Raw genomic sequence first — 10607 nt, 5'->3', positions numbered from 1 at the left:
AGGGTAAGGTCCTGGTAACTCAGCCACACAGCCACTCAGTCCCAAATGCGCACCACCTGGAAGGAAAACCAAAAGACAGAAACAGAAGACAAAACAAAAGCCAGCCAGGCATGCCAGCCACAACACAAAGCCATACAATAATGACGGAAAAACCCCAACTGTCAAAATGACCCCCTGTGAGCAAGCACTTGGCGACAGTGGGAAGGAAAAACTCCCTTTTAACAGGAAGAAACCTCCAGTGCATCATGGGAACCCGCCAGCAGTCTAAGTCTATAGCAGCATAACTAAGGGATTGTTCAGGGTCACCTGATCCAGCCCTAACTATAAGCTTTAGCAAAAAGGAAAGTTTTAAGCCTAATCTTAAAAGTAGAGAGGGTGTCTGTCTCCCTGATCTGAATTGGGAGCTGGTTCCAGAGGAGAGGAGCCTGAAAGCTGAAGGCTCTGCCTCCCATTCTACTCTTAAAAACCCTAGGAACTACAAGTAAGCCTGCAGTCTGAGAGCGAAGTGCTCTATTGGGATGATATGGTACTATGAGGTCCCTAAGATAAGATGGGACCTGATTATTCAAAACCTTATAAGTAAGAAGAAGAATTTTAAATTCCATTCTAGAATTAACAGGAAGCCAATGAAGAGAAGCCAATATGGGTGAAATATGCTCTCTCCTTCTAGTCCCTGTCAGTACTCTAGCTGCAGCATTTTGAATTAACTGGAGGCTTTTCAGGGAACTTTTAGGACAACCTGATAATAATGAATTACAATAGTCCAGCCTAGAGGAAATAAATGCATGAAAGCAGTCCTACATATTTGTTTAATATGCGCATTGAATGACACATCCTGATCAAAAATGACTCCAAGATTTCTCACAGTATTACTAGAGGTCAGGGTAATGCCATCCAGAGTAAGGATCTGGTTAGACACCATGTTTCTAAGATTTGTGGGGCCAAATACAATAACTTCAGTTTTATCTGAGTTTAAAAGCAGGAAATTAGAGGTCATCCATGTCTTTATGTCTGTAAGACAATCCTGCAGTTTAGCTAATTGGTGTGTGTCCTCTGGCTTCATGGATAGATAAAGCTGGGTATCATCTGCGTAACAATGTAAATTTAAGCAATGCTGTCTAATAATACTGCCTAAGGGAAGCATGTATAAAGTGAATAAAATTGGTCCTAGCACAGAACCTTGTGGAACTCCATAATTAACCTTAGTCTGTGAAGAAGATTCCCCATTTACATGAACAAATTGTAATCTATTAGATAAATATGATTCAAACTACTGCAGCGCAGTGCCTTTAATACCTATGGCATGCTCTAATCTCTGTAATAAAATTTTATGGTCAACAGTATCAAAAGCAGCACTGAGGTCTAACAGGACAAGCACAGAGATGAGTCCACTGTCTGAGGCCATAAGAAGATCATTTGTAACCTTCACTAATGCTGTTTCTGTACTATGATGAACTCTAAACCCTGATTGAAACTCTTCAAATAGACCATTCCTCTGCAGATGATCAGTTAGCTGTGTTACAACTACCCTTTCAAGAATTTTAGAGAGAAAAGGAAGGTTGGAGATTGGCCTATAATTAGCTAAGATAGCTGGGTCAAGTGATGGCTTTTTAAGCAATGGTTTAATTACTGCCACCTTAAAAGCCTGTGGTACATAGCCAACTAATAAAGACAGACTGATCATATTTAAGATCGAAGCATTAATTAATGGTAGGGCTTCCTTGAGCAGCCTGGTAGGAATGGGGTCTAATAGACATGTTGATGGTTTGGAGGAAGTAACTAATGAAAATAACTCAGACAGAACAATCGGAGAGGAAAGAGTCTAACCAAATACCTGCATCACTGAAAGCAGCCAAAGGAGAACGATATGTCTTTGGGATGGTTATGAGTAATTTTTTCTCTAATAGTTAAAATTTTATTAGCAAGAAAGTCATGAAGTCATTACTAGTTAAAGTTAAAGGAATACTCAGCTCAATAGAGCTCTGACTCTTTGTCAGCCTGGCTACAGTGCTGAAAAGAAAACCTGGGGTTGTTCTTATTTTCTTCAATTAGTGATGAGTAGTAAGATGTCCTAGCTTTACGGAGGGCTTTTTTATAGAGCAACAGACTCTTTTTCCAGGCTAAGTGAAGATCTTCTAAATTAGTGAGACGCCATTTCCTCTCCAACTTACGGGTTATCTGCTTTAAGCTGCAAGTTTGTGAGTTATACCACGGAGTCAGGCACTTCTGATTTAAGGCTCTCTTTTTCAGAGGAGCTACAGCATCCAAAGTTGTCCTCAATGAGGATATAAAACTATTGACGAGATAATCTATCTCACTCACAGAGTTTAGGTAGCTACTCTGCCCTGTGTTGGTATATGGCATTGGAGAAGATAAAGAAGGAATCATATCCTTAAACGTAGTTACAGCGCTTTCTGAAAGACTTCTACTGTAATGAAACTTATTCCCCACTGCTGGGTAGTCCATCAGAATAAATGTAAATGTTATTAAGAAATGATCAGACAGAAGGGGGTTTTCAGGGAATACTGTTAAGTCTTCAATTTCCATACCATAAATCAGAACAAGATCTAAGGTATGATTAAAGTGGTGGGTGGACTCATTTACATTTTGAGCAAAGCCAATCGAGACTAACAATAGATTAAATGCAGTGTTGAGGCTGTCATTCTCAGCATCTGTGTGGATGTTAAAATCGCCCACTGTAATTATCTTATCTGAGCTAAGCACTAAGTCAGACAAAAGGTCCGAAAATTCACAGAGAAACTCACAGTAACGAGCAGGTGGACGATAGATAACAACAAATAAAACTGGTTTTTGGGACTTCCAATTTGGATGGACAAGACTAAGAGACAAGCTTTCAAATGAATTAAAGCTCTGTCTGGGTTTTTGATTAATTACTAAGCTGGAGTGGAAGATTGCTGCTAATCCTCCGCCTCGGCCCGTGCTACGAGCGTTCTGGCAGTTAGTGTGACTCGGGGGTGTTGACTCATTTAAACTAACATATTCATCCTGCTGTAACCAGGTTTCTGTAAGGCAGAATAAATCAATATGTTGATCAATTATTATATCATTTACTAACAGGGACTTAGAAGAGAGAGATCTAATGTTTAATAGACCACATTTAACTGTTTTAGTCTGTGGTGCAGTATATTCTTTTTTTCTGTTTGAATTTTTATGCATAAATAGATTTGTGCTGGTTATTGGTGGTCTGGGAGCAGGCACCGTCTCTACAGGGATGGGGTAATGAGGGGAAGGCAGGGGAGAGAAGCTGCAGAGAGGTGTGTAAGACTACAACTCTGCTTCCTGGTCCCAACCCTGGATAGTCACGGTTTGGAGGATTTAAGAAAATTGGCCAGATTTCTAGAAATGACAGCTGCTCCATCCAAAGTGGGATGGATGCCGTCTCTCCTAACAAGACCAGGTTTTCCCCAGAAGCTTTGCCAATTATCTATGAAGCCCACCTCATTTTTTGGACACCACTCAGACAGCCAGCAATTCAAGGAGAACATGCGGCTAAACATGTCACTCCCGGTCCGACTTGGGAGGGGCCCAGAGAAAACTACAGAGTCCGATGTTGTTTTTGCAAAGTTACACACCGATTCAAATGTTAATTTTAGTGACCTCCAATTGGCGTAACTGGGTGTCATTACTGCCGACGTGAATTACAATCTTACAAATTTACGCTTAGCCTTAGCCAGCAGTTTCAAATTTCCTTCAATGTCGCCTGCTCTGGCCCCGGAAGACAACTGACTATGGTTTCTGGTGTCGCTAACTTCACATTTCTCAAAACAGAGTCGCCAATAACCAGAGTTTGATCCTCGGCGGGTGTGTTGCCGAGTGGGGAAAAACGGTTAGAGATGTGAACGGGTTGGTGGTGTACACGGGGCTTCTGTTTAGGGACTACGCTTCCTCCTCACAGTCACCCAGTCGGCCTGCTTTCCCGGCTGCTCGGGATCTGCCGGAGGGGAACTAACGGCGGCTAAGCTACCTTGGTCCACACCGACTACAGGGGCCTGGCTAGCTGTAGGATTTGCCAAGGTGCGGAGCCGAGTCTCCAATTCGCCCAGCCTGGCCTCCAAAGCTACGAATAAGCTACACTTATTACAAGTACCATTACTACTAAAGGAGGCCGAGGAATAACTAAACATTTCACACCCAGAGCAGAAAAGTGCGGGAGAGACAAGAGAAGCCGCCATGCTAAACCATGCTAAGAGCTAGTAGCTGCGCTAAGCTAGCGGATTCCAAAAAACACACAAAGTGAATAATGTGTAATAATTTAGAGGTGATTCAGCAGAGGGAGTGCTTTAGTTAAGGCACGTGAAGATTACACTGTGAAACAAATCGTTATCTAGTTAACTAGATCAATCTAACTGTGCAGATTAAACAGCTAACAGATACAGCAAAACATCGCTGTACTCCGGAACAGGAAGTGATACAATACCGCAGTGAGAGCCAACCACCTTACAAAGCACTTTACAGCAGACACACAGTGTCCAAGTGCTTACAGTAAAATCAAAGATTCAAAAAAATAAAACAAACATCTGAAGTCGTAAGCTTTTATTTAAAATGTCTAGGTCAGGAATAGAGTGTAAATCAGGAGGCAGTTTGTTCCACACAGCCGAGGGCCAACTATCACAAAAGCAGAACACCGGTGGTCAGGGAAGCCATCCAACAGACGAAGGAGTCCTTCCGGGATATGTTATTTTGAAGGACTCTAGAGGCCATTGCAAGGTACCAAAAGGCCAGAGAATGGGTGCCAATTATGGAGAATCACTCTACTCAGCCTCCCTGCTAAAGTCTACTCCAGGGTGTTGGAAAGGAGGGTTAGGCCGAGAGTGCAACTTCGGATTGAAGAGGAACAATGCGGGTTCCATCCTGGCCGTGGAGCAACCAACCAGCTCTTCACTCTCACAAGGATCCTGGTGGGGGCCTGGGAGTATGCCCGTCCACTCTACAACCCCAATTTCCAATGAAGTTGGGACATTGTGTAAAATGTAAATAAAAACATAATACAATGATTTGCAAATCCTCTTCAACCTATATTCAATTGATACACCACAAAGACAAGATATTTAATGTTCAAACTGATAAACTTAGTTGTTTTCATGCAAATATTTGCTAATTTTGAAAGGGATGCCTGCAACACATTTCAAAAAAGTTGGGATGGGGCAAGAAAAGACTGGGAAAGTTGATAAATGCTCAAAGAACACCTAATCTGAAACAGGTGAGTGTCATGATTGGGTACAAAAGGAGCATCCCCTAAATGCTCAGCCATTCGCAAGCAAAGATGGGGTGAGGATCACCACTTTGTGAACAACTGCATGAAAAAAATATTCCAACAGTTTAAGAACAATGTTTCTCAACTTTCAATTGCAAAGAATTTAGGGAATCCATCATCTACAGTCCATAATATAATCAGAAGATTCAAAGAATCTGGAGAACTTTCTGCACGTAAGCAGCAAGGCCAAAAGCCAACATTGAATGTGCTGTGACCTTCGATCCCTCAGGCGGCACTACATTAAACACTAACATCATTATGTAAAGGATCTTACAGCGTGGGCACAGGAACACTTCAGAAAACCATTGTCAGTTAACACAGTTCATTGCTACATCAACAAGTGCAAGTTAAAACTCTACCATGCAAAGCGAAAGCCATACATCAACAACACCCAGAAATGCCACCACCTTCTCTGGGCTCGAGCTCATTTGAAATGGACAGATGCAAAGTGGGAAAGTGTGCTGTGGTCTAATGAGTCCATGTTTCAAATTGATTTTGGAAATCATGGACATTGTGTCCTCCGGACAAAAGATGAAAGTGACCATCCAGATTGTTAATAGTGCAAAGTTCAAAAGCCAGCATCTGTGATGGTATGGGGGTGTGTAAGTCGCCCATAGTATGGGCGACTTTCACATCTGTGATGGCACCAACAGTTCTGAAAGGTACATCCAGGTTTTGAAGCAACACATGCACACAATGCTGCCATCCAAGCAACGTCTTTTTCAGGGAGAACCCTGCTTATTTCAGTAAGACAATGCTATGCCACATTCTGCATGTGTTACAGTAGTGTGGCTTCATAGTAAAAGATGTGCGGGTACTAGACTGGCCTGCCTGCAGTCCAGACCTGTTGCCCATTGAAAATGTGTGGCGCATTATGAAGCGCAAAATACGACAACGGAGACCCCAGACTGACAGAAAGTCATACATCAAATACGAATGGGGAAAGAATCCACCTACAAAGCTTCAACAATAAGTGTCCTCAGTTCCCAAATGCTTATTGAGTGTTGTTACAAGGAAAGGTGATGTAACACAGTGGTAAACATACCACTGTCCCAGCTTTTTTGAAACGTGTTGCAGGCATACATTTCAAAATGAGCAAATATTTGCATGAAACAATAACGTTTATCAGTTTGAACATTAAATATCTTGTCTTTGTGGTGTACTGAATTGAATATACGAGGTCTGTTAGAAAAGTATCCGACCTTATTTTTTTTCAAAAACCATATGGATTTGAATCACGTGTGATTACATCAGACATGCGTGAACCCTCGTGGGCATGCAGAGTTTTTTTCACGCCTGTCGGTTACGTCATTCACCTGTGGGCAGTCTTTGAGTGAGGAGTGGCCCACCCTCTCGTCGTTTTTTTCATTGTTCAGGAATGGCTCAGAGACTGCTGCTTTGTTTGATAAAATTTTTTCAAAAACTGTAAGGCATAACTGAGTGGACACCATTCGATAACATTCAGCTGGTTTTCAGTGAAAATTTTAATGGCTGATGAGAGATTTTGGTGTGTAAGTGTCGCTTTAAGGATGGCCCACGGCGCCTGACGGCGATCTGCGCTCCGAGGCGGCGTCGTCTCGCTGTTTCAAGCTGAAAACTTCCACATTTCAAGTTTCAGAAGAGGTCGGCATGAGGGAGTTTATGCGGACATTCCACTGTTAAAGGAGATTTTGTAATGAAAGAACGTGCGGGCAGATTCGCATGTCGGGCCGGACCTGACCGCGGGGGTTCATGACAGGAAAACACCTCCATTGGAAACCTTAACGGACAAGTTGGAACATGCCCAGCTGTTAAACAATTTCTCAGATACTCACTTGTTGAAAGCCATCAAAAGCCACCTGAATTTTACAAATGGTTTTCAACACGGAGGTGTTTTTCCTGTCGCGGCGCAGACGGATTTGCTTCGTCGTCAGGGAACCGACTCGGTGAATTTGCCCGCACGTTCTTTCATTACAAATCTCCTTTAACAGTGGAATGTCCGCATAAACTCCTCATGCCGACTTCTTCTGAAACTTCTCTGTTCTCTGACGATGTTCTGGGTGAACAGAGCCTTAATTAGGATGTTTTCAGCTCGAAACAGCCAGACAGACGCCACCCTCCGACCACGCCGCGCCGATCCACTTTGTGAGTTGTCCTTAAAGCGAAAGAAACTCCACAAACCTCTCATCAGCCGTAAACTTTTCACCGAAAACCAGCAGAATTCTCGAATAGTGTCCACTTGGATATCCCTCACAGGTCCTGAAAAAATTTTGATATAAGCAATGCGCGCCGTCTCCAGCAACGTCTCAGACAAAGGATTTCAGCCGAGAGGGCTGGACCAGTGCTCACTCAAAGCCTGCCCACGGTGAATGACGTCACCGACACGCGTGAAAAAAGTTACGCATGCACACGAGGGTTCAAGCATGTCTGGTGTAATTGCACGTGATTCAAATCCATATAGTTTTTTTTTTTTTATAAAACTGTCGGTTTTCTTTCTATAGACCTCGTAAGTTGAAGAGGATTTGCAAGTCGTATTTTGGTTTATTTATATTTTTCACAATGTCTCAATTTCATTGGAATTGGTGTACATTTGTTTTTTGACTTGGAGATGGCGTATGATCAGGTACCCCAGGAGATACTGTGGAACATGCTGCAATAGTATGGAGTGAGGGGGTCCCGTCTCAGGGCCATCCAATCTGTGTACTTACAAAGTGAGAGCTGTGTTTGGGTGATCAGCAGTAAGTTGGACTCATTTGCTGTGCCGGTTGGCCTCCGCCAGGGCTGTGCCTTGTCAACAATCCTGTTTGTGATATTCATGGACAGGATATTGAGGAATTGTCAGGGAGATGAGGGTCTTCTGTTTGGTGGGCTCAAGGTCTCATCATTGTTTTTTGCAGATGATGTGGTCCTCTTGGCTTCATCAGCCTTGTACGTGGGTACAAGTGGCTGAAATGGGTTTCCTCAGTAGGGTGGCTGGTGTCTCCCTTAGAGATAACATGAGAAGCTCGACCATCCGTGAGGAGCTCAGAGTACAGCCACTGCTCCTTCGCATTGAAAGGAGCCATCTGAGGTGGATTGGGCATCTGGTAAGGATGCTCACTGGGTGCCTCCCTAGGAAAGTGTTCCGGGCACATCCAGCTGGGAGGAGACTTTGGAGAAAACCCAGGAATAGGTGGAGAGATTATACAGTAGTGTTCAGAATAATAGTAGTGCTATGTGACTAAAAAGATTAATCCAGGTTTTGAGTATATTTCTTATTGTTACATGGGAAACAAGGTACCAGTAGATTCAGTAGATTCTCACAAATCCAACAACACCAAGCATTCATGATATGCACACTCTTAATGCTATGAAATTGGGCTATTAGTAAAAAAGGTAGAAAAGGGGGTGTTCACAATAATAGTAGTGTGGCTTTCAGTCAGTGAGTTCATCAATTTTGTGGAATAAACAGGTGTGAATCAGGTGTCCCCTATTTAAGGATGAAGCCAGCACCTGTTGAACATGCTTTTCTCTTTGAAAGCCTGAGGAAAATGGGACATTCAAGACATTGTTCAGAAGAACAGCGTAGTTTGATTAAAATGTTGATTGGAGAGGGGAAAACTTATACGCAGGTGCAAAAAATTCTAGGCTGTTCATCTACAATGATTTCTAATGCTTTAAAATGGACCAAAAAAACCCAGAGATGCATAGAAGGAAATGGACAACAACCATCAAAATGGATAGAAGAATAACCAGAATGGCAAAGGCTCAACCATTGATCAGCTCCAGGATGATCAAAGACAGTCTGGAATTATGTGTAAGTGCTATGACAGTTAGAAGACGCCAGTTAGAAGACGAGGTTACAATTTGCCAAAGAACACATCAACTGGCCGAAAGACATATGGAGGAATATTTTGGGTCCAAGGGCCGCAGTTTGTGAGATGACCCTCAAACTCTGAATTCAAGCCACAGCTCACAGTGAAGACGTGAAGCATGGTGGTGCAAGCATCATGATATGGGCATGTTTCTCCTACTATGGTATTGGGCCTATATATCGCATACCAGGTATCATGGATCAGTTTGGATAGTCAGAATACTTGAAGAGGTCATGTTGCCTTATGCTGAGAGGACATGCCCTTGAAATAGGTGTTTCAACAAGACAATGACCCCAAGCACACTAGTAAACAAGCAAAATCTTGGTTTAAGCCTTAAGAGTGTGCATATCATGAATGCTTAGATATTGTTCTGACTTATGGTATGGAAATTGAAGACTTAACAGTATTCCCTGAAAACCCCCTTCTATCTGATCCTTTCTTAATAACATTACATTTACTCTGATGGACTACCCAGCAGTGGGGAATAAGTTTCATTACACTAGACGTCTTTCAGAAAGCGCTGTAACTAGGTTTAAGGATATGCCTTCTTTATGTTCTCCAATGCCATATACCAACACAGGGCAGAGTAGCTACCTAAACTCTGTGAGTGAGATAGATTATCTCGTCAGTAGTTTTATATCCTCTTTGAGGACAACTTTGGATGATGTAGCTTCTCTGAAAAAGAGAGCCTTAAATCAGAAGTGCCTGACTCCGTGGTATAACTCACAAACTCGCAGCTTAAAGCAAATAACCCGTAAGTTGGAGAGGAAATGGCGTCTCACTAATTTAGAAGATCTTCACTTAGCCTGGAAAAGAGTCTGTTGCTCTATAAAAAAAGCCCTCCGTAAAGCTAGGAATCTTACTACTCATCACTAATTGAAGAAAATAAGAACAACCCCAGGTTTCTTTTCAGCACTGTAGCCAGGCTGACAAAGAGTCAGAGCTCTATTGAGCTGAGTATTCCTTTAACTTTAACTAGTAATGACTTCATGACTTTCTTTGCTAATAAAATTTTAACTATTAGAGAAAAATCCATCCCAAAGACATATCGTTCTCTTTGGCTGCTTTCAGTGATGCCGGTATTTGGTTAGACTCTTTCTCTCCGATTGTTCTGTCTGAGTTATTTTCATTAGTTACTTCCTCCAAACCATCAACATGTCTATTAGACCCCATTCCTACCAGGCTGCTCAAGGAAGCTCTACCATTAATTAATGCTTCGGTCTTAAATATGATCAATCTATCTTTATTAGTTGGCTATGTACCACAGGCTTTTAAGGTGGCAGTAATTAAACCATTACTTAAAAAGCCATCACTTGGCCCAGCTATCTTAGCTAATTATAGGCCAATCTCCAACCTTCCTTTTCTCTCTAAAATTCTTGAAAGGGTAGTTGTAAAACAGCTAACTGATCATCTGCAGAGGAATGGTCTATTTGAAGAGTTTCAGTCAGGGTTTAGAATAGTACAGAAACAGCATTAGTGAAGGTTACAAATGATCTTCT

Source organism: Thalassophryne amazonica, chromosome 1 (assembly GCF_902500255.1).
Source record: "Thalassophryne amazonica chromosome 1, fThaAma1.1, whole genome shotgun sequence".
In the NCBI taxonomy this organism is placed as follows: domain Eukaryota; kingdom Metazoa; phylum Chordata; class Actinopteri; order Batrachoidiformes; family Batrachoididae; genus Thalassophryne; species Thalassophryne amazonica.
This window is presented reverse-complemented; position numbering follows the sequence as displayed.